Here is a 25755-nt window from a genome sequence, read left to right on the forward strand (position 1 = left end):
TTGGAAAATTTGGTTTTATAGGCTTATTTTGGGCTAACTTTGAGCCCAAAATTGAGTGGGTCCCACACGTCTTTTGAAGTGAGTCCAAAGAGGTGACATGTTTTTTGTCGCATGGCAAGTCACACGGTGAAAACGGTTCGTCAAAACCATTTATGAGTGAATGGGAACTTGACGTCATTTTCGAGTTCGTGGAATGGACATTTAAAGAAGTAATATGTGGGTTTCCTTGTAAGGCTTGTCCCACGTTGAAAACTTAAGAGAACTTATGTGTGTATATAAGTTCTAGGTGGCAACACTTGGGTGAGGCCCCAAGGGGCATCCCAAGTTTGTAAAGTGATGAGTTATAGACAAAGTAAACCTTAACCCAAACCACCACACATGCACGCGCGCGTCGCAACCACTGTCCGTCCGACTGGGTGCGGTTGTGGGTTATGGGTCGGGTTGGTTCTAATAATAATTTCTTGGATAAAATTTATTTAAATCTTTTCAAATTCTTGCGAAAAAATCATTTGAATTTCTGAACAAAATTAAATTAATTTTTTGCAGTCCAAACAGTCCATTTTTCAGTCCATTTCTAGCAGTTTTATAACTGCCTAGACAGATTGAAACTGCCGTGCAGTTATCTATTTGAATCTGCCACCAGATCTGCTTGAATTCAAACTGTATCTGTTCATTCAAATATGCACCTGTTCGGTTCGAATTGAACCTATTCGGACAGCCATGGTTTGTCTATAAATACCAGCCATTTCCAGCAGTCTTGACAATCTGAAAAATTCAATTTTGCTATCTAGATTTTGCTCTGTTGCATATATATTTTTCATATAATTTTAAGAAAAATTTAGAGAGTATAGAACACAGGTTTTGTTCGCTGTATAAATTATTTGGAGTGCTGCTACAATTTGTGATGATCATTGTATCATGGGAGATAGACACTTTTTATCTGTAAGCACCGTAGCGGGGCGAATTTATCTTAAGGATAGAGTGTCACACACTTAACTTGTTCTTTTAAAATTTTATTCGGTTCGGTAAAATAAATTCTGTAAGTAATTTATTTTTATTTATTTGATTTGGTTTCAAATTATTATTTTTTACACAAGATTATTTCAACATAACAAACGTCATGAAATTCGTTATAATGTAGCTCTCTCATTACCACTAAACAAAAGCCTAGAATCTTTTGTGGGGAAAAAAAAAGGGCAAAAATTCTTGGCTTGTCTCAATTGAATCATAAGTTGAAACAAGTCTTCATGGTTTGATTGATGTTAACACTTGCTTGCATGTCATGGTGAATTATTATATATATAAATTGACTCAAAGGCCGTCAATTTTGCCGTAATTAACTATTTTGAATTTTTTTTAAAAAAAAATAAAAATAAAAACTACTTTGAATTGAATTCAAGCACTTGGTGAGGACGTCACTAATCCATGCATGTGGTAGCAATCGACCTATCTATATAATAAAATCGGATGGTTTTTAAATTTGTTATATTAAGACATTTGAATGGTTGAAATTTATTCAAATTATAAAACAACGGTTGAGATATATTTTTTTAAAAATATCTTATATGTACATTTTTTATTTTCCCGCTTCTCTCTCTTACTTTTTTCTTTTCTCACTCATCCTTCTATGATCCTATGATCCCACTTTCCTCTCTCTTTTTTATTTTTTTATTTTCTCCCATTTTTATTTTTCTCTCAATTTGTTTATTTTTTTTATTTTCTCCTTTTTTTCGCTTTTTTTAGTCATATTATTTGGAAAAGTCGGCGATCTCAAAATTAGGAGCCAGATTTTACTGTTGTAGTGGAGATTAAATTAATGAATTTTATAGTCCACAAATTAAATGAATTTGAACAATTAATTATTAATTTTAAATATATTGAATATATGATAGATTTCAGAAATTTAGACCTTATATGAATCTTTAACATCTATATAATAAAGCAAGATGATTTTTGAATAGGACATTTGGATGTCTCAGATCTGTTCAAATTATAAAACAATGGCTAATATATATTTTCCAAAATATGTTCTACATATACATTTTCTACTTTCTTGCTTCTTTCTCTCTTACTTTTTCCTTTTCTCACACCCCTCCTTCCATGATCCCATGATCCCGGCTTCCTCTCTCTTTTCTTTTTATTTTTTTATTTTCTCCCGTTTTTAATTTTCTCTCTATTTGTTTATTTTTTTTTATTTTCTCCTTTTTGTTCAATATATTTTACAGATATACCCGTAATACACTAGGATATTATGGGCATACATACAATTTTCATATAATTATATAAGCAAAAGTAGTATTGTATATATGCCTGTGGAAATTGTATGTAAGCTAGGCATATTTATCTATCTAGCTATTCATTATATAAGCAAAAGTGAGTTTTCGTGAGGAGTTTTGTGAGAACTCCAAAATTTTAGAATAAATTTGTGATTTTATCAAATTAAAAAATAAATTTAAATAGTGTTGGATTACAATTATATTTTAATCATAATATTATTTATACTGTACCTTCAGGTACGGATATACGCTAGTGTATTACTATTACATGTGTTGTAGACTTATTATTATTATTATTATTATTTTAATTTTTCAGAAATTTGGTTCGCAATTCACATGAATTTTTCATATATGATGAGAATGAAATGGACATGAACCACAATCGGTCATGGCACACAAAAGAACTTAAATTAAAGGGTTTATTGCACGTTCTATTATTAAATTATCGTTAAGTTATTTGTTTAATTCTTGAACTATCGATTAAGTTTATTAAGTCTTTAAAATATATAAATTAAAGTCTATTTAGTTTCTAAATTATCGATTGAATTTGTTAAGTCGCTAAAATATTTAATTGAAAGCTATTTAGTCCGTGAAAAGATCACAAAAATAAAATATTCACTTATAAATATTATAAATTAGTATAAGGACTTATTTAGTTAAAATTTTATTTAAAAAAAAAAAGTTATAAATTTTTATTCTATCTTTGAAAGTAGGCGTCAATTCTTCTAATGATGTTTTTTTAAAAAAAAAAAAAAAATTATAAAAGTAAGAGAAAATATCTATCCTTCTTAGATTGCCTTATACAATGGCTACTTACTTTTATTTAGTATTATATGCTATATTTCGTTTATAATTTTTAATTTATTACCTTTAAATTTTCACTAAGTTTTTTTTTTTTTTATAATTTAGTTAATATATTATTTTATCCTATCTATTTCGTTTAAATATTTTTTTTATCTGTTTAATTTTTTTTTAACTATCTAGTCAAATGTTTTATCTGTTTAATTTTTTTGTTCAAATATTTCGCCTGCTTAATTTCTTCTTGCTCTTGGCAGACTCCCTGACTCAAGTTCATAGAAAAAGAAAAATGTTTGAGGACCCGAAATCAGTGGCTCGAATTCAGCTTGAAACCCAAAACGACGTCGTTTTGGGTTTCATTTTTTTTTTTTTCCTTTTCTTTCTTTTCTTTTTCTTCTTCATTTTGAACACAGGAGAAGAGAAACAGAGGCCAGAGAGAGAAACAGAGGCGAGAGGCGAGAGAGAGTCGTCGCAGCTCGTCGCTCGTCGGCTGATTGTCGTAGCTCGTTGCTCGTCGCAACTCGTCGGCCGATCGTCGCATCACAGCCCCACCTCCGCCTCCAGCCCGATTTTGATGACCCCTCCAGTTCTGCTTCTCATTCTTCTTCTTTTTCCTCCTTCTCTTCTTCTTCTTCTTCTTTTTCTTCCTCCTTCTTCCTTCTCAAATTCGAGCCAAATTCGAGCCGGGGCTTTCGGGCTTTGTAACGGGGCTGATAGAAAAATCAACAATGGCGGTGGTCACAAGAATGATAGCCACAACAGCAACAAGCAATGCCACTAATTCATTTTCTCATCATCTTTCAACAACCTCAATTTCTTTTCCAAAACATCGATCAATGTCTACAAGCAAGCATCTGCAAAGCCCTCATTGTCGTCATCGGCCATCAAGTTCTCTACTACATTAGCTGAAGTAATGTCAGTCTGTTTCAACAACCCTTCAATTTGGGGAAATAATTCATTATTCTTAATACCCTAATAGTTCTTTGCCAATACCTTGAAAGCTTTAGATTGGCGAGATCTGAAGGCGGCACCATCAACGAGTGAAGATCCAAAGGTGAAATCATCGACGAGTGAAATCTCAGCTCTAGAGCGCAAATCTGAAAGGGACACCGTCGATGAGCGAAGGGCAAGATGGCTCCAGCAGCGGCAACGAGAGTCAGCGTCGGTGCCTTGGCTTCAAAAAAGCCTTCGATGAAGAGAGAGAAGAGAAAGACATTGATTGGATCAAAAGGGTAGAGAGAGAGAAAGATAGAGAGAGAGGTGTTGATAGAAGGAGGAGTGAGAGAAGGAGGAGGAGGAGGAAAATGAGGATAAGAGAGAGAGAGGGTTAATAATGTTTGAGAACTTTAATTTGAGTGCTCTAATGATGTGGATAGCATTCATGTGAAGGTGAGATCCATACTCCTCTCTTTATCTCTCTATACTGTCATTATTTCACCTCATTATAGTTCTATTTAGAGTTTTAATGAGCTCTATTTAGAGTTCTCAAATTAGAGTTATGTATCATTACTCAGAGGGGATGGGGAATTTGTTTTGAACAAATAAATGTTTGTATGTTTTATATGTATTGCGGGTAAGGCTGGGTATAGGGTTATTCGAACCACATAACTAGCCCAACCCAAGCTGATTCGTATATAAATTGGCGGTTTCGCAAACACAATGCGGGCGGATGCGGTTTGGAATATGACATTATTGCGAATTACGGGTTTTACCAGCACCCGTAACAACTTGCCCATATTTAGACCTTTTTTTTAATTTTTTTTTTCATTATTGATTGTGTATTATATGCCAATTCAATTTTCCACATATATAAAGACCACAGTATAGTAGCTTTGTAAGTAGGCTGTATTGTGCTCAATTTTCCCCACATACACTACATGATACGATTGGTCGTCGCCCTCAGCCATGACAACACTTGATTGTCTATTGCATAATTTTTTCATAACTGAACATGTCCTGGATGAAGTGTGAATTGCAATTTTAAATTCTTTAATGAATATGGAGTTCTGTTTACCAAAAACAGAGAATATATTTCTATGATACTGTCTCTTACTGTAGTGCTCTATGGAGTTTAATTCCATTCCTAATTAAAAATCTGTTTTTGTTTTGTGTTCTTATTCTTGAAAATTGGGTTGTGTTCTTATTGAATTTTGGATGAATATAAAAGTTAATAAAAAATTACTTTTAGGTAAGTTTAGGATTTTGAATGATTTTATTATACTTTAATTATATTGTTGGGTAGTAGATAGTGAATGAGATTGATGATTTAGTGTAGGATTTTGAAAGATGTGCTTGTGTTAGTTTATGATTTAATTTAAAAGTTTAGAATTTTAAATGATTTGTTTGTGTTAGGAATTGATTTTGTTATATTTTTAATTTTATAAGTTTTAATTCATTAATTAATAATGTTGGACCATTTTAGAAAATGGGAGGAAAATGACCCAAAATAAATATTTACAAAATGGAAAAAAAAAGGCTTTCAAAATAATTTTTTTTAAAAAAAAGTTCAATCCGCAAATCGCCCGCAACTGCCCACACATTTGTAAACCCTATCCGCACAAATCGCAATCTGCACTGCAGACGGTTGCAGGTTGAATTTTCCTCAAATTGCATACATGTGGTGCAGATCCAAACCAATTCGCAAACCGTTTAAAACCGAACCGCAAACACCCCTAATTGCAAGCATTTGTTCTTATGGACATAATATTTTAGTACTTGAATCTTTAATAAAGAAAATTGAAATTTGAATTTATAGATTGAGTGTCCTTTAAATTATCACGCAATAGGACTTTATCATCTTGAATTAGTAAAAATTATGTAATGTTATACCATTAGAATTTATATACAAAGATTCATAGTGAATGATGTGTCTCATTTATAGTTATTCATTGCATGTCAAAATACCCATCATTTTCAAAATTGTAAGAATAATATACCACATCATTCTTATCTTAAATTTTGTATAAAAATAAAATATGAATATCATTTTGCTTAAATTTTTTTGAATTTAGACCTTAATGACAAAAATACCATTGAATTAAAAGTATGTCCAAATGTACCTGGACAATGAATATGGGTGAGATTGAATTGTTGTAATGTAGGATTCATATCTCAATGATGTAAATTACACATTGATATCTCTCAATAAATGTTTTAAGTAAAAATTATATGTAGTATTATTGAAATTGGAATGCTAATAATCACACCTAACTGATTATGTGTGTATGACATACATGGCTAAAATAAAGTTAGAAAAATAATTTTAGGTTAGGCTTTTCTCCAGTCTGTGATCGAATTATAGCGTAATGTTGGGCTCGTGAGGGCCTATCACGGGTCCCGTTTCGATAATTCGAATCGTGCAATGTGTAGAACTCGTCGAGTACTTTATTATTGTAAAAAATTACTTTGATCGGATATCGATAACTACTTGATCGGATTAGATTTCTATTAACGATAAATATAACTTTTAAAATAAATTATTGATAAAAATTTGATTTGATCAAATAGTTATCGATATTCGATCAACGTAATTTTTTACAAGGATAAAGTACTCGATGAGCTCTATACATTGAATAGTTCGAATTATCAAAATAGGACCCGTAATAGGCCTCACGAACCCAACAATATCGTCTAGTTAAACTGGAGACAAGCTATCCATAATTTTACTCATAACGATTTGACATATAGTGCGTCAAGTTTTAATTCGTTATAAATTCACTTATATAAAAACTCAATTTCTTAGAGTATTGTTCCACACCATTTATCACTTATAAATTCAATTAAAAAAAAAAAATCCAAACATATCATTATTGACACCTAGCATGTAAAAGAAGAGTAATTATTTGGTAATCTTGAAATATTACTCCACACCACTTATCACTTATACTTATCAAGTTATATTCCAAAATCTTAACAAAAAATATTAAATTTTACAATTTTAATTAGGGGTGAGTAACGGATATACCGATTCACCCAAATTAACCGAATTGAATTGATCTGCCGCATTTTGGACGGATGTGTGATGATGAGCGAACGGTTGTGGATTGATTTTTTTCAATCCGCTTAGTTTTGGACGGATGACGGATTTGAAGTTCCTTTAGCCGCAACCGAACCACCGAACCACCAAACCGCGAGCACCTCTAGTAATTTGTAAGATTTTGTGTTTTTAATTTGTTTAGATATTCTGTTTGTATTTTCAATTGAAAAAGAGTTTAAATATTTTGTTAAAAAAGAGTTTTCAACTTGAATATATTTTTTGAATTGAAAAAAATAAATGTATTATTTATCTATATTTTTTAGTTTTTAAATCTAACTCTAAAAATAATAAATAAAAAAGATGATATATACTGGTTGGTTTTTTTTTTTTTTCAAAAACAGATATAGATGTAACAATATAGAAGTATACAATTTCTATTATTGCTCTGTTCATGGTTTTACTGGTTTGAATTATTTTTATATTTTAAGAAGTACAGATTGTAATACTTTATGTAAATGAGGCATGCTGTGATTGTAATATGTTGAGACATGCAGTGATTGTAATATTTTTTTTAACCATTGACTGTAATATTTTTTTTTTAAATTTTCTTTATTTTTTTTAAATAAGTGCACAAGTTGAATTATATTGACAATTTATAAAATTTTAAACCACCAAATTGATTCGCATCCATCCGTTAATCCGCCAATCCGCTTATTCCACATCTGCCAGATTATTGGACGGATGTGGATTGATTTTCTCTAATCCATCAATCTGGCGGACGGATGGTAAATTGGAGGTTTCGTGGCTACAACCAACCTGAGCTCACCCCTAATTTTAACAAATAAATATTAAATTAGAACATCATATGAATTTAGGCGTCGTTTGGGAAGTAATCTTTTTAGCCTAAAAACCAAAAAATTACTAAAAAAACCAAAAAACTAACAATTTATATCAAAAAGTCAAAGATTCTTTTTTCTCTCTACGTTTTGCACATCTTTTCGAAAAAAACTAAAAAGTCATTTTAAACATACTATTTTTTTTACATCATATTTTAGTTAAAAAATTACTAAAAAAATCTGTTTCCAAACGAGGCCTTACTTTAATATCACCGCATAATTTTTTGAAAAAGAATGGTGGTGAGTTGGGCATTAGGAAGGAAGGGAATAATATATATATATATATATTTTTGGCCATAAGATAGGATATTAGTAGGCTTAGAATACGACGAAAGAATTATAGTCATTCCATCGACTTAAATTTTAAATCTCTGACATTCACTATTCCAAAAAATAACTATATGAATTAGTGAACCAATTGATAATTGACTATGCTAGGTAGCTTAGGATTTGTTTGGAAAGTAGATTGATTTTTTAATTTTTTGACTATTTTAGCCTGGGGCTAAAAAGTTTCATTTGAAAAGGGCTTTTGATTTTTTTAGTTTTTTAGTTTTTTGATTTTTTTGTGAGAAAAAGAATGTTTTAGAGAATAATATATATATATATATATATTTAGTTTTTTACTTTTTGACTATTATGGGTCGGATGTGATGTTTTATTTTATTAGACTAAAAAGTCTATTTTCTTTTTTTTGAACTATTTTGAACAAAAGTGTCCAAACCCTCCCCTCCCAAACGAGCCCTTAAGAAGATTCCAACTGCCAAATCTGACTTGGCATGGTCGCCCACTCGCTAAACTTTGCCAGAGAGGCCCGAAATGGACATTTTAAAACTGGGGTGAGCTGGGCTCTGTACTCTGTGTCATGACAGCCCAAATCCATTGACTCCTTTACCTGGCCCACTTTACCTTCTCAGCGGCCCGCAAGTTTTCTTTGCTTTCTCTTCTTTTCAGTGATCAAAATATCCTCTTTCAACACCCACACACACAAATAATAATAATAATAAAAAAAACCTCTTATTTTTCCAACACCAATAAGGCTTTCCAAAAAAAAAAAAGTTCAGGGTAAAATCTTGTAAATTAATAAAAATATCATTTATTGAAATTTATTGTTATTATAATTTTTATTTTCTTTCTTTTGCGTTTTCGCACATATGTATATATATATATATTTATCTGATAGAATAAGTCTATTTTCTTGAGACAAACGTGATAAAATGAAAAATTTTAATTTTTGAATTGACTTTTTTTTGTTGTTATAAATAATAATATATAGGATTTTACAAAATGAACAATTCAAATAATTGAAATGAAACTTATAGGAGGCCCTATAAACTTGAACATGATAGATAAGTTCATATTTAAATTTAAGAGAAACTCAATCCTAGACTACATATGATTAGTTTAGAGAAGAGAAAAAAAATTATTAGAACCCAGTGACTCTGTGTAATGTGTGTGTAATTTAAATGTATAAATAAATAAATAACAAAGCAAAAATAATTCAAATAATAATTATAGAAATTAAATTCCGAATTTAATGCTTACGGTGCTTAATACACGGAAACTTTAAGCCGAAACTTGTGTTGGACACAATTTTTTTAAAGTAGATTTTGTCTTCGCTTTGGTGCTTCGAGATTTACCGACATTTACTTCTCACGATATAAGGACTAAATCTTGAATTTGTAGTACTAAAATTTAAGCTTGACGAACCAAACTAGTGTTGTAACTATCTCTTTTTGACAGACTCTTCCTAAAACTATTTGCAAAAAATATGCAGAAGCAAAGGAGGAGGAAAAACACGAAAGAAAGAAATGAGAATGAAAGAAATCTAAGATTGAATGAATGAGGATTTGAGGAAATGGTGTAAGCCATTTATAGAAGTATTCATGGCTATTTAGAAGGATCATGACTCTTGGGTCATACCCTTTCATATGAAAATACATCATGAAGGGTTGCATATTTTCACTTGGGAGAAGAGTTATGACTCTTGGGCTATTTCCTTTCATATGTAAAGACACCATTGAGTCACACCTTTTCATATGAAGAGTTACCACGAAAGATTGTATCCTTTCATATAAATAGAGTCAAATTCCATTCACTTCTAAAAATTTTCAACAAAAATGTCTATCTAATTTCATTTATTAATTATTTTTGATGAATGATACTAAGCAAAATGATGTCACACCATATATATATATATATAATAATAATAATAATAATAATAATAATAATATAAGTAAAAATGTTATTGGGTGTTTGAAGTTGAAAGTCTCTGTACAAAATTTTCAAATTACTGAATTTATAAATTATAAAAGGGCACATGGCATGAAAGTAAGACTTTTTCCTTCTAATCATGCCTAACACAATTTCTTTATGTTTTAAAATGCAAATATACATGTTAGGTTGATTCTTCAATTAAAAAAGGCAACATTTTAAAAATGTATACCCAAAAAAATAAAAAATAAAAAATTAAGTTATAAAATTCTATACATATGTCCAAAAATTAATAGATTGTCATTTTCGTGATGCCACAAATTTTACCACTAAATTCCATATATATATATTTTTTCTATATTTCCATGAAACTGTAAGAATTGAGAAAAGATAGTTTTTTTTTTCTTCTTTTTTAAATAATACTATTTCTATCATAATATTTTACTTCTTTAAATTTTTGATAGTGTACGATCTAAAATATTTATTTTTCTTCAAATTCAATATAAAAATTGAATTTAGCCATATTATCATGTGATTTTTATTGCGTTGGGTTTTTCTTGAACTTAAATCTCCACTCGAGAAAACTTTAGGGCCCGTGGGACCCACCATGGATTCATTTTGATAATCTAAATATTTTTTTTTTGTAAACCTCTGTATATATCATTTATATAAAAAAAATTAACTCAATTCAATAATTGTAATTTTCATTTTATCATGTAAGAATATGAGTCAAGTAAGTAGCTTGACTTGAAATTATAGCGTAACTCTAATATGCTTGAAATTAAATTTTGAGGTAGTGAACCTAGATAAGCTTATTATTTATTTATTTTGCAATACTAACACGTTGTTCTTATAAATTATTATAAAAAAAAAAAAATAGTTAGGTACAAATATGAGCCAAATGACTCACTTGACCAAAATGGTCCACCTGAAATTGAAAATTAATTAAGTTTAAGACAAACTAAATATTATTAGATAAATTAATTCAAGAAAAAATGATTTTTTATATTTTTTATTCTTTATTTTTTTACTACAACAAACAAATATGCTTCTAAAAAAAAAAAAGAAAAAAAAAAGAAGCAAATATGCATATAGATAATAATCTATCAAGTAGGCACAAAGTAGCAGTAGTAGGAGAGTTTGTACTCTTCGAATCTCTCTCAATATGTATTTTTTCTCCGTACCTTTAAATTTCATGTTTTTAATGAAAAGTTTTCTTTGTGGATTAAAAAAAAAAAGAAGGTGCAAAGTAATTATAATTTGTGACTTATGTTTCATGTTAAGACAAGATAAGTTGAATTATTATAGTATTATAAATTTATTATAATAGAATTAAAATGTTGTTTGGATTTTGGATTTACATAATGAAAGAACCATGAAAAACAAAAAGACCATAGGAAAATAAAATCAAGTGAAAAAAATATTTTTTTTTCCTCCACTTTTTTGTTGGGTTACGAAAATGAAAAAGAAGAAGGTAACTGTTATATAAAAAAAAAAAAAAGTAATCTATTTTTTGTTTAGTTAATTTCATTTTTGTTTCCCCTAAATTCATTAGTCAAACAAAACATAAATGTCATACAAAAGAATGTCATGGTTAAATCTTATGTAATTATTTCAAATATATATGTCAAAAATATATATAGCCTAAAATAGTTGAACTTGGGCCAAAAGAAATGGGGTCAAACGTTGTTTTACTCAGCTTGTGCCAAACTAAAGGCAAGTTTGGGAAGTTATAACAATAGTTAAAAAATTATTTAAAATATTAGAAAGTTAAAAAATTAAAAAATTATATAAAAAAAATTAAAGATTTCTTTTCTTCTGTACATTTTACACATTTTTTTATTATAAAAAACTAAAAAATTATCTCAAATTTACAATTTTTTTTTTCACATCGTATTTTAGTCAAAAAGTCAAAAATTACTTAAATGGCATATTACAAACCAACCCTCAAGTTAATTTAACATTTGGTTTATATTTTTATTTGTTGACCTAATTTTAATCTTACTCCACACTCTCTGCAGTCCAACCATTCCATGATATTTTGTAAATTACAAAAATCTCCTTTAACTTGAAAAATAACCACTTCATGATTTTTTTATTTTTTTGTTTTAAAACTACATTTGATGATGTAATTCACAAAGAGTTAGTTTAGTTAAAGGTTACGCTTCTCTCATGTTCAAATCTTAACATGACAGAACTTAAAAGGCTCATAACGTTCACCACAGGTCTGTTTAGTTAATAGGGTCTAGATTGGAGAATATAGGTAGGAGCTCTAGCAAATTTCAATTTCCTAGCAAATTGCAATGTTTGGTTGAAAGTTTAGTACTATTTTCTTTCAATTTTCTTTCATTTGATTCTCTAATTTGAGTTTCAACATGTAATTGTAAATTAAAAGTTATAAGTTGTTATGTGACAAGAAATTGGCTTGAAATAATATATTTCCTTTTAACTCTAATTGAAATTTTTGTTGCTTTAATATTTGCACTCACATTGATTAATTTTAAGACTCACGCAAAGTGCCCCCTTCATGTGGATTGGGTCCACCCACGCAAATCACTCCCTCCATTGGATCGGTCAAATCTCAGGCAAAACCCATGAGTGTAGATCCAAGGAATTGATAACTCCTAATAAGAGTTGAATTTGACAACTGAAGGGAACACACCTTTAGCTTTCAAGCTGCACCTACTAGGCAATCCCTTGAGGTTGTTAAGTAATGTGTGAGTGATTTTTCGATCACACTACCCAACTCAGTATTCAGCTGGAGAGCACTGGCAGAATAGATGACACCTGGCTGACCTGCAACGGAAAGAGAAGATTTCGGCGGTGGTTCTTCCACCCGGGGGCACTCCGACGATCAAGTCAGTATATCTCTCAAAGATAATCAATAGTGCTAAATTTATTGTTCAGAATATAAATTGCGTACCTTAGACCCATAGGGGTGCCTATCTTTTATAGCAAACTCAATCCTAGTCCCACTAGAAGCCTAGCTTCAATGGACTCTTGCTCAGTGCTTATCCTGGACTCTCTAAGAGATAAAGACAAACTCCCTAAGAGTGTTATCCTTATCCGTGCTAAAGTCCTTCATCATTCTAGGACTCTTGTCCCTTATCCGCTTATCTCGGATTCTGATATCTTCGGAGATAACCTTGGCTTTGCCGAGATCACCTTGGCGTTATGACCTGGACACGTGGCACATCGGCTGACACGTCGGCGTCATCTTAGCCATGTGTTGGGGCTCAGAAAATATTTCCCTACAACTGCCCCCTAGGTTCTATTACCTCGGCATTCTGAGGTGATGGAACTTATATCGGTACTTCCTGCCAGTACATCGGTTCAAGACAAGCTCATTACTATAGGCCGACATGTTTTCTTAAAGATTAAGAATCCCAAGGGCTTCTTCACGCGTATGAGCTGTTATACATAACAACTTAACCGTTTTCAGCCACGCGTCGTCCTCCTACTAGATCGTACCTGATACGCGCTTGTAAGTCGTCTCATGTCTGCGTGCGCCGTCTGACAAATCCGTTTCTCTAGGCTCATCAATTCTGTGTTGTCGCCGTTTTAGGTTTTTAACAAAACTTTTCCCCCTTTCGTCTTTCCACTTTACATCGTCTCTATCCAAACTCTTTCTCTCTCTTGCCTTCTCTAATCTTCCATTGTTCCAAGCTCTGAAGCTCTGTTGCCATCGCTGTTTCACCTCTTCCGGTGAGATTTCCACTGATCTTCCGCCTCTGCAACCGTCGTCAGACTTCGGCAAATCCCATTTCGGCTTCCCTCTTTCTGGTAAGCCACTGTTTCCTCCTGGTTTCTATTTCTTGTTGCTTTTCAAGAAATTCTGCTTTAGTTGCCATTGTTGTTTTACTTAAGTTTTTAATTGATGAATCTCATATCTGAATACGTTTATTTCACAACCTTGCTTTTTGCCCATGTCTTGAGCATACGCACTGTTCACAACTTTTTTGCACTTTTGCCATTGTTCTTAACTTCATTCCCTTTGTACTTGCGATGTTCTTGATAGTCCATCTCTGTTCTTAATTCTGAAGCACAATCTTGCTTTTCTGTTTTCCAGATTTCGCGCCTTCAATCTTTGCGTTCATAGATCTAGGTTTGGGATTTGCTTGTAAAACCCTCGATTTTTTAGGAAAAACTGAAACTATTCCCACACATTTTCTGTATCTTCCAACTTTAGCCAAGGTCCATAAAAACCCTTTAGAGATACCCCTTTCGAAATCTAACCTTTTCAGTTTAAGCCGATATCATGGGTATATGGAAACATAGAGTAGATACCCCGAGCAAATTAGATCACTTTACACGTGAGTTTGACATCCCTGCCGACGTCCATCTGAGGTTGGCTGGGGATGACGACTCTATCATGCCCACTACTGATTCCATGCCCTTCCCTGTCGTAGCCTTTATTGAGTGTGGACTTCGGTTTCTACTCAACATCCTTTTCCGCGAGGTAATCCACTATTATAAGTTGAATTCAATGCAACTTGCCATCAACTCCTACCGAGTTATTAACGGTATCATAGCCTTAGCTAAACAAGAAAATGCTAGGATCACCTTAGCTGATATCCAGTACTGCTACACCATGTGTGGCCTAAAAAGAGATACGGGCTATGTTTACTACCTCAAGCCAAGGTCTACAGAGTACAAAATTGTAGCCGACCTCCCAGACTCCAACAAGGGAGCTGGAGACGACTACTTTATCACCTCGGGGAACTGGGAGTTTGCTCCAGATGAACACCTTCATCTTTACCCTCTTTCTCGAACCGTTTTTGTAGAGGGCAATGGTAAGAGCCCTGCGTCCATACTTGTTTGTTTTTTTTCAAAATTTTTCAAAGTCTTTAATATTTTACCTGCTTCTGACGTCGGTTTTGCTTGCAGCTCTTCCCCAACCGCCAAAGGGTTTTCGTCAGTCTTTCTTTCCCAGCAAAGACTTGAGGAGACTTTTGGATCTGCCAGTTCTCAAGCGGAAGGCCCCTCTACTTCTTAACTTCATCCCTACTTATAAGTCAGCTCTTTCCGACGTCCCCAAGAGGAAGAAGAAGAAGAGTCCGTCTCCTCCTTCTGCCATAACTCCTCAGACTGCTTCCTCATCTCGGCAAGACCAAGGATTGACCTCTGATCTAGCCGAGTAGCTGTCAACCTTGGCTCCATACCTGATCCTGATATCCCAGTGCCAACGTCGGCGACGAACAGTTTTTGCTACTGAAATGGGCCGCCAAAAAGCAGTTGCCAAAGATCTCTTGGCTAGCATCCCATCATCCATTGACGCTCCACCAACACAATCTCAGCCCCCTGTTAAACCGAAAAGAATAAAGAAGGCTCAACCAAAGGCGAAGGTGACTCGGGTTGACACTGAGGACACGTTGCCGATCTCAAAACTGGCTGAAAGTGACAAGTCCCAGCCTATCACGGAGAAGAGGCGTGCCGAGGCCCAACCATCCGATTCTCCAAAATCAAAGAGGTCGAGGTCATCCTTTGCAACCACCTCGGGGTCCAAAAAACATGATGCCCCCTGGGCCCAAAAAATCATTCTGGAAGACAAGCCAGTTATGGCCAACGATAGTGCCGATGGCATTAACGTCGGCGTAGCCCTCAGTACCGCTCTGATTCTCCCCGGCGATATCAACCGAAACGCCGAGTTGAGCGAGTATGAAAACTACGCCTGATGCTTCAACACTCCGTTCAAGTAAGTGTCTTTATCTGGCAACTTTTTCTTTCTTTCTGTTCCATACTTGTAATTTTTTCTAACAACTTTTGTTCTGTTTTACTTTCAGGCCATCCAGCATGCCCATTCCTTCTCAATACAATCTTTTGAGAATTGGGAGAAGTTGGCCGAGAAGAAGAGGGAGGTCTCCTCTCTTTAAAAGACTAATAAGAACTTACATTCAAAGATGAAGACCCTGGAAGATCAGGCTGAGGATACTATCAAGGCTCAACATGACGCGGAAGAGAAAGCAGGTGCTGCTGAGGCGATAAACAAAGTTCTCCAAGCCCAGCTGAAGAAGGTCGATGACAAGATGGCTGAGGCCTAAAGGGAGCTTCAAGACGCCCTGGCCACCAAAGAGGCCGAGGTTAAGGCCGCCGACGAGAAGGGATACAACGAAGGGGTGGCCGATGTCACGGCGGATTATGAAAAGCAAGTGAAGTAGGCATGCAACAAGGGTTTCACCCTTGGTTGGATGTCTCTTCTAAAAAAGCTTGAAGTCCCCGAGGACTCGCCCCTTAGGAACGCCAACGACATTCCTCTTCTATTTCCTCAAACTCCAACTCAATCCGATGACGACTCTGAATCTGAGGAGGAGGTTTTGGTGAGGAAGTCAAAAGATGTTGCTGGGGCCAAGTCTCTTCCTCAAACTGAGCAAGTCTTAGACTTGACTCAAGATGAGGAGGTTGAGGAGGTGCCCAAGGAAGCTACTCCTGAGCAGGCATCATTGGACGTGCCTCTCGCCGACAAGAGCCTTGATCAGACCCTTCAAGAGATTGATGCTGAGCTTACGGCCGAGAAGGTGGCCGAGATGTCCTCCCAGCAGTCTTCCGAGATCCAGACCCAGCCTGCTGATGACGCTGAGGAATCTTAGTCTTGATGTTTTTCTTTTCCTTTCTTGTACTTTGTTTCTCCTTTCAAAGTAATGTAAACTCTTTAAGTTGCCGATGTGTTTTTTCATGAATACAACTTCTTTCTTGAATGTTTGCATTGTTTGTCTTCCCTTTATTGCTTCTTGTATGTCTTTCATACTTAGAATAATTTACATATCTTTAATACATATTTCTATCCTGTGCAACCTTCTCGGGGTAACATACCTCGGTTATGATGATTTACTTCGGCAAGTATCCAAATACTTTTCTTGGCATAACCTCGGTTTCAACTTGTAAATTTGTCTCAAATTTCAACAAGTGTTTGACATCACCTCGGTTTAACTTTAACTTGTAAACTTTTCTCAAGTTTTAACAAGTGTTAAAAATCATTTCGGTTTAACTTCAACTTGTAAACTTTTCTCAAGTTTCAACAAGTGTAAAACATCATTTCGGTTTTAACTTGTAAACTTTTCTCAAGTTTCAACAAGTGTTAAATATCATTTCGGTTTTAACTTGTAAACTTTTCTCTGGTTTCAACAAGTGTAAAACATCATTTCGGTTTAACTTCAACTTATAAACTTTTCTCAAGTTTCAACAAGTGTTAAACATCATTTCGGTTTTAACTTGTAAACTTTTCTCAAGTTTCAACAAGTGTTAAACATCATTTCTTCTCTCTGCCCCCTAATGTGAACCTAAGTTCCACGTGGGGTCTCATTATGCATGTCTTCCAGAAACAATGTTATGTATCTTTATCAGTCACAAATATAGAAGAATTCTGCTGAAATTTTATTCATTACGTCGGCAAACAACAAGGAAAATTTAATGATAGAAAACTTCAGATTACAAGTATTCCAAGGTCTTGGCAATTCTTTGCCCTCACTGTCTTCAAGCTGATATGCCCCATTGCCCAATATCGAAGTGATTCTGTAGGGTCCTTCCTAGTTTGGGCCAAGCTTGCCCACCCTGGGATCCTTCTTGTTGCCGACGACTTTTCTCAAGACTAAGTCGCCGACTTGGAACTCCCTTGGGTTGACTCTTTTATTATAAGCCCTGGCAAGCTCCTGTTGGTATGCTGCTAACTGAATTGCAGCCCTTTCTCTTCTTTCTTCTAGTAGATTCAGATCTCGGGCTATGAGTACATCATTAGTCCCATTCTCTACTCCCTGGGTTCTGATCCCTGGGATGCCGACATCCAGTGGAATGACAGCTTCTGTGCCATAAGCCATGGTAAAGGGGGATTCCCCTGTTGATCTTCTCGGCGTAGTCCGATATGCCTAGAGCACACTTGGTAGCTCATCCACCCACTTTCCTTTTGCTGCCTGTAGCCTCTTCTTTATCCCATCTAGGCTAACTTTGTTGGATGCTTCTGCTTGTCCATTGCTTTGAGGAAAGCTTGGGGTTGAAAAGTAGTTCTTGATCTTGAACTTTACACAAAAGTTCTTGATCAATTTGCGGTCAAATTGTGTTCCATTATCAGCGACTATTGCTCTCGGAATCCCAAATCTGGTGATGATGCTCCTCCATAAGAAGCTCTTCACGTCTACATCTCGAATCTTGGCTAGGGGCTCAGCTTCTATCCATTTGGTGAAGTAATCTGTTGCTGCCAGCAAGTACTTCCTTTGTCCAGTTGCTTGGGGCAGTTACCCAACGAGATCCATGCCCCATTGGGCAAACAGCCAAGGACTGGATACTAGGTTAAGGTCTGCTGCTGGTTGGTGTATCAGTGGTGCAAACCTTTGGCATTTTTCACACTTCTTGACATAGGCTTCTGCGTCCTTTTGTATGTAGGGCCACCAATACCTCTGGGTAATGGCCCTATGGGCTAGTGATCTGCCCCCGGTGTGGCTTCCACAGATTCTTTCATGTATTTCATGTAGAAAATCTTCAACTTGTGACGGCTGTACATACCTTAGAAGGGGTCCAGTGAAAGATCTTTTGTAGAGATGTCCTTATGCTATCAGACTGAATTTCGCCGACTTCAATATGATCTTATGTGCCTTTTTGTGGTCATCTGGCAGCTTTCCTTCTTTTAGGAATGCAACAATTGCATCCATCCAGCTTGGTCCCATGTCCACACACATTGCTTCACGCTCTGTGGTCAGTGGTTCGATGCTCGGGCCCGACAAGTATTCGACCATTATCGTCCTTACTTTTCCAGGTTATATTGCAATGGCCAGATTGGCTAGAGCATCGGCGTGACTCTTATCATCTCGGCTAACCTGATATAGTCGGCAATTATGAAATAAGGCTACTAACCTGTTGATTTCCTTTGCGTAGGCTGACATCCTTTCATCTTGGGCTGCAAACTCGCCCGTTGTCTGGTTGACTATGAGCTGGGAGTCGTAGAAAACCATTACCTCATCTCCATCTGCTGCTACCGCCAGCTTTAGTCTTGCAATTAATGCTTCATACTCTGCTTCATTGTTTGAGGCCTTGAACCCCAATCGAATGGACTGTTCCATTACTTCTCCATCTGGAGATACCAGTACTACTCCTGCCCCCGCTCTTTGCCGGTTTGAGCTCCCATCAACAAACAGTCGAAATGAGTCGCCGATGTAAATACTGTAGGGTTTGAGTTTTTGCTTTTTCCTTTGTTCTGTTGCATTTGGCTGGGCTTCTCCTTGCTTGCTTTGACATCGTTCACCTCGGCTCAACGGAGCTTGATGTGCAATGGATCCTGGTGTGAACTCGGCCACGAAGTCGGCCAAAACTTGGCCTTTGAGTGCTGTCCTGGGTCTGTACTCTAAGTCATATTGTCCCAAGGCCACTGACCATTTGGCTATTCTTCCTGTCAGGTCTCCTTGTTGTAGCAAAGACTTCAAGGGGTGCTCTGTTAGCACCATAATTTTATGGGCCTGGAAGTAGTGGTTCAGTTTCTTTGAAGCCATTACTAAAGCCAGTGCCAATTTTTCTAAGGGTAGATACCTTGTTTCTGCATCGGCCAAGGTTTTGCTTACATAGTAAACAGCCCTTTGCTCCATTTTTTCTTCTCGGATTACCACTACGCTTACTGCGTGTTCTGAGACTACTAAGTACAAAAACAACTCCTCCCCAGATTCTGGGTTTGAAAGAACTGGAGCTGTGGTCAGATACTTCTTCAGGTTGGTCAGGGCGGCCTCGCATTCTTCTGTCCATAAAAAATTTGTGGCTTTCTTCACCAAGTTGAAGAAAGGTTTGCACTTGTCTGAGCTTCTGCTTATGAACCTATTCAGGACTGCGGCCCTTTCAGTTAACATCTGCACCTGTTTTGCCGACGTCGGGCTCTGCAATTTCAGGATGGCCTTAATTTGATCTGGGCTGGCCTCAATGCCCCTTCTAGTCACCAGGTATCCCAAAAACTTACCAGATCCCACTCCAAATGCACACTTTGCTGCATTGAGTCGGAGTCGATATGTTTTAAGGACGTCAAAGACTGCTGTAAGGTCGGCCAGATGACCTTCAGGTTCCTTGGTCTTCACGACCATGTCATCGATGTAAACTTCCACCATTCTGCCAATCAGGTGTTTGAACATCTTGGTTACCGGTCTTTGGTAAGTAGCTCCTGCGTTTTTCAATCCAAAAGGCATCACTCTGTAGCAGTACAGACCTTTTGGGGTGAAAAACGCAGTCTTCTCCTCATCTGGGGGATACATGGCTATCTGATGGTATCTCCTGTAGGCATCCAGGAAGCTCATTCTTCCATGCCCCGAAGTGGCGTCTACCAGCTGATCAATCTTGGGTAGAGGAAAACTGTCTTTGGAACAGGCCTTTTCAGGCTGGTAAAGTCCACGCAGACCCTCCATTTATCATTTTTCTTCTTCACTACCACTGTGTTTGATAGCCATGTCGGGTAATTTACCTCTCGAATGGCCCTGGCCTCTAGAAGTCTGTCTACTTCTTCTTCCACTGCTTCGACGTGTATCAACGTCGGTCTTCTTGCTCGTTGGATTACTGGTTTTGCTGACCTATCAACATTCAGCTTATGTCAAGTGACCTCGGGGTCAATGCCAGGCATCTCATAAGGTGTCCAAACAAACACCTCAATATTTGCTCTAAAAAAAGCTTCCAATTCTTTTTCTTCTTCTTCGGCTAAGCCCGAGCCGAGAAGAAAGAAGCGTTCTTCATCACCCTCTTGGACGAGGATTTTCTTCAATGCTTCTTCACTCTTCTCAGCTGGCTCCTTCCTGACATCCTCTAAGACCTCCACGTCTTCGTCTTCGATCTCAGCCTTTTCTGGTTCCCTTATGCTGCAGGTGGATTTCATTGCTGCCATGGAGAAATTCTTTGCCTGCAGCTGATCTCCTCTGACTTCCTCAATCCCATATTCTGTTAGGAACCGCAATAGTTGATGCAAAGTTGAGGGAATAGCCCTCATTGCATGCAACCATGGCCTTCTCAAAATGATGTTGTAAGGGGAGAGTGTGTCAATCACGGTGAACTCTGTTGTTATCTTCCTGGTGCCTGCCTGCACCTCCAAACTAGTTGTTCCCAGTGGCCATGTCGGCGTTCCATTGAATCTGACCATTGGGCTATTGGATTGCTCCATATCGTCTGGGTGAAATCCCAGCTCCTTGTAACATCGGACGTACATGATGTCACAAGAGCTGCCTTGGTCAATCAAGATGCGCTTTACTTGGCATTCCCTAACCTAGAGGGATACTACCAAGGCATCATTATGCGGGTGCTGTACCATTTCAAGGTCGGCTTCAGAAAAGGACACTACTGGCCCTTGGCACTCCTCTGCCCGATGTCTCTTCTCCCCGACTTGGTAGACATGTTGCAAGTGCTTCACTTTCTGGGTCTCCCCCCTGATCTCGTTTTCACTGACCTTCAAGTGAATTACATTAATTACCCGAGGTCCTCCTGCTTGAGGTTACTGAGCTGGGAGAGGTGGAGCTGCTGTCGCCTGAGGTAATTTTGCCCGTTCTTCCCTTGTCCTGGCCTTATCGACAAGGTCTCTCAGAAGGCCTTGCCTCACCAGGTCTTCCAAGTATGTTTTCAGGGCTCTGCAACCCTGAGTCATATGCCAATTTTCATTGTGGTAAGCACAATGCCTCCAAGGTTTCTTCCCATGAATTCTCCTGGTGCCTTTGCTGGTGTTCTGAAATAGGGTTGATTTCAAATTTGATCAAGGACTTTGTGAATTGGGATTCGGAACACAGTTGTCACTACCTATGCAGTCCTTAGTTTTGTCTCTTGTTTGCTCAGTCCATTATTACCTCGGCCTCGCTTCGGCGAGCCGTTTCCTTTATCTTGTTTTGTCTCCCTAATCCCTGATGTGTCTTATTCGGCTCTGGCATACTTCTCGATTCTCGCCATGAGCTCTTCCATACTTTTTGGCAGTGTTTTTGCCAAAGATTTTGGTAGTGGACAGTTGTCTTTTAGTCCGTTCTTGAAAGATACAACCGCCACCTCTTGATTACACTCTGGTATTCAGTTGAACACCTCATAGTATCTTTTTGCATAGGCCCTAAGGCCTTCATCTTTACTGATCTTCAGAGCCATCAATGCGTCCACCCTTAATGGCTGCAGTTTGTTTGTCACGAACCTAGCCACAAACATCTCGGCCAGGCCTTCCCAAGTTTTTATGCTTCCCTTTGGTAATTTGTGGAACCAATCTGATACAATCTCCCCAAAAATGAGGGGAACACTTTGCAGAGCAACGGCTCGTTCCCACTATACAATGCCATTGAGTTCAGGTATAACCCAACATGAAAGTTGGGGTCTGACTTACCATCGTATATTTGGAACCTCGGCATACTGAATCTCTTCGGTGCCTCAAATTTGTCTGACTTTACTGAGAATGGTGTTCTCGACTTTTCAGGGGAAGTTACCTCGGCATCGACATTCTGTTGCTTTCTCTTGAGGTAATCTCTCAAGTCTTCTTTGCTCTGCCCAAGAGCTCGGCTATCTCCTGACTTCAGTCTTTTTGGCATACTACTCTCGACTTCATGGTGGGTCCTTTTCGATCTTTCTCTGTGAGTTGTGTCGAAGCAGAGTGCCTGCTCCTGAACATGCCGATGTTCTTTGGGGTTTGCCTCCTTCGCACGATGCGTCCTCCGCGATTCTTCTCTCCTTGACTCTCCTCGTCCGACCTCCCTTGAAGGCCGGTGAGAGTGTCTTTCACTCCTGGCATGCTGAGGGGTTGTTGGGATTTCTTTCTGCCCTCCCTTCTGGGCATTGGCTGCTGGGATCGGCGTGTCTTGCAGCGGGTATGATGGCTGCATGACATTGTTTTGCATCATAAAATTGACGACCGATTGCAGGTCTGCCAATTTGTTTGCTGTCTCTTTTACTTCTTCGTCCCTCCGTAGGCACCTATCCTTCCATACTTGGAGGTCGTCCTCGTTGTAGTACCCACTTCGATCTGGTTTCTTTGGTACGTCGCCAGTCTGGCCGACGTCTTTCACTCTGTGATTCTGGTCACGAGTTTCTGCGTTGCACTCGTCCCTTTCGATATCAAGGTCAATAGGTCTCCCACTCCCAGCAGGAGTGTCGTCCCAAATCTTTTCCTTCTGTCCGTTACTGGCCATCTATTCTTCTTTCTTTCCCACAGACGGCGCCAAATTGTGTGAGTGATTTTCTGATCATACTGCCCAACTCAGTATTCAGCTGGAGAGCACTGGCAGAATAGATGACACCTGGCTGACCTGCAACAGAAAGAGAAGATTCCGGCGGTGGTTCTTCCACCTGGGGGCACTCCGATGATCAAGTCAGTATATCTCTTAAAGATAATCAATAGTGCTAAATTCACTGTTTAGAATATAAATTGCGTACCTTAGACCCATGGGGGTGCCTCTCTTTTATTGCAAACTCAATCCTAGTCCCACTAGAAGCCTAGCTTCAATGGACTCTTGCTCAGTGCTTATCCTGAACTCTCTAAGAGATAAAGATAAACTCCCTAAGAGTGTTATCCTTATCCGTGCTAAAGTCCTTCATCATTCTAGGACTCTTGTCCTTTATCCGCTTATCTCGGATTCCAATATCTTCGGAGATAACCTTGGCTTTGCCGAGATCACCTCGGCGTTATGACCTGGACACGTGGTACCTCGGCTGACACGTCGGCGTCACCTTAGCCACGTGTTGGGGCTCAGAAAATATTTCCCCACAGATAATACTTAAAATATAACCTTAATGATAACACAATTAAAACATCACTTGAGTATAGTTTAAAAACAACTTAATTATTATGATTTTAACTATTTTATCTCTAACTTTTAAAATTGTTGCTATTTAATTTCAAAAATAAAATTTTAATTATTTGTTTAAGGTTGTGGATAATACGAATTTTATGCTAATATATATATATATATATATTTAGAATAAAAGACACTCGCATTAAGAGTGCCCCTTTTATGGTCAATTTCCTTCTTAGGGATGATAATAGAATAGTCAAATACTTAAAAAAAGTCAATAATTTTTTTTTTTTTTTTTGTGGATAAGTCATAAATTAAAAACAAAGGGTACACACATTTATCAGGGATATACCCCAGGTAATACAATAAATCTAACACTATCCCCCAAAGAGGGGGGGGAGTAAACAATATAAACAAAATATAACTAACCCCGCAAATATTGGGAGAAACAAAAGAAAAACACTAGTAAGGCCCAAAACATATGCCCATATATCCTTTTTATCCCCAAATTATTCCTACCATCAAAGATAATAGATGAAAATTTAAGGAAGATATATGGGTTACTATGTGTGTTTTGTTATTTCATGTTGTATATACCCATATATCTTCCTTAAAAAATACTAAACCAAATAAACAAGCTAAATGCCCACGAAGACCAATCAAGATTTGATAATTAACCCCACAAGCTTCCAATCTCTACCATAGATAAAACACAGAGTCCAATAAGCATCTCTCTCCTCATGGCCATGACATCCATAGCCACTCAAGAAAAGCCATGACGGAGGAAAATGTTTACCCCATGAAAGATTCAAATAGAGTCAGATGAAACTCGCACAATAAGAAATCATAATGAACAGTCTAATGGAAGTATAGCACAACCCAAACCACTACAACAACAGTCAAAGTCAAAGTCGATCCTATTAAGAAAGCAATCACCACATCCCCCAGTCGCTTTCTTGGCTGGTCAAAAAGCCTCAATCCCCACGGTAGCCAATAAAAATTTAACTTTTTATTTTTTTTACTAAATTTTTTTTAGTGATCTAAGAATTTTTTTTAAAATTTTTTTTAGATACACCTAATATAAATATACTTAAAAAGTATAATATTTGTGAAAGAAATATTTATAAAATTCATTAAATACCAAAAATATAAAAAAATACGAGAATTTAATATATTTTTCGTATTCTTGTGTATTTATTGATTTTTTATTTATAAATATTTTACTTTTTAAATACATCAAAGGCTATGTTTGATATAAATTTTTTGGGTTAAAATAGTCACAAAAAGACAAAATAGGCTAAAAAGTTAATTAGATAAAATGTCACATCCAAACCATAATCATTTTATTTTTTTGCTAACAAAAGTCAAAAAAGTGAAAAAGCCTATCCCAAAGAGGCTTTTTAGCTCCAGACTAAGTCGAAAAGCCAAAAAATCAAAAAGCCTACCCATATCCCAAACGAAAGCTAAGTAAGGTGTATCTAAAGAAGTTAAAAGATTGCTTAAAATTTTAAAAATATTAACTAAAAGCAAAAAATACAAAAAAAAAAAAATTAAAATTCAATTTCTAGAAAATTGAAACCAAACACACTGAGAGTTTTTTTTAGACATTTTAATTTTTTTTCCCCGTAAAAAAGCTACTAGAAAGATCACCTCTCAGACCAACTCTTAGCTGCACACTTGGCAAAATATAATAAAATTTTAAATAAAAATAAGAATAAATAACTACTCTAGTGAATTATTGTTCAGTGATGTTTTCTAAAAATAATTATAGAATCCTGAAAAAGTTAAAAATTTAAAATTTGTAAAGTTTATATTTGAATGTTTTTTTTTTTTTTTTTGAACATTGAATTGTTATTTTTCCTCGTGGTTAAGTTTTTCTCAATTTCACATATAAGTTT

Source organism: Camellia sinensis, chromosome 11 (genome assembly GCF_055761805.1).
Source record: "Camellia sinensis isolate YWXY chromosome 11, ASM5576180v1, whole genome shotgun sequence".
Taxonomy (NCBI): Eukaryota; Viridiplantae; Streptophyta; class Magnoliopsida; order Ericales; family Theaceae; genus Camellia; species Camellia sinensis.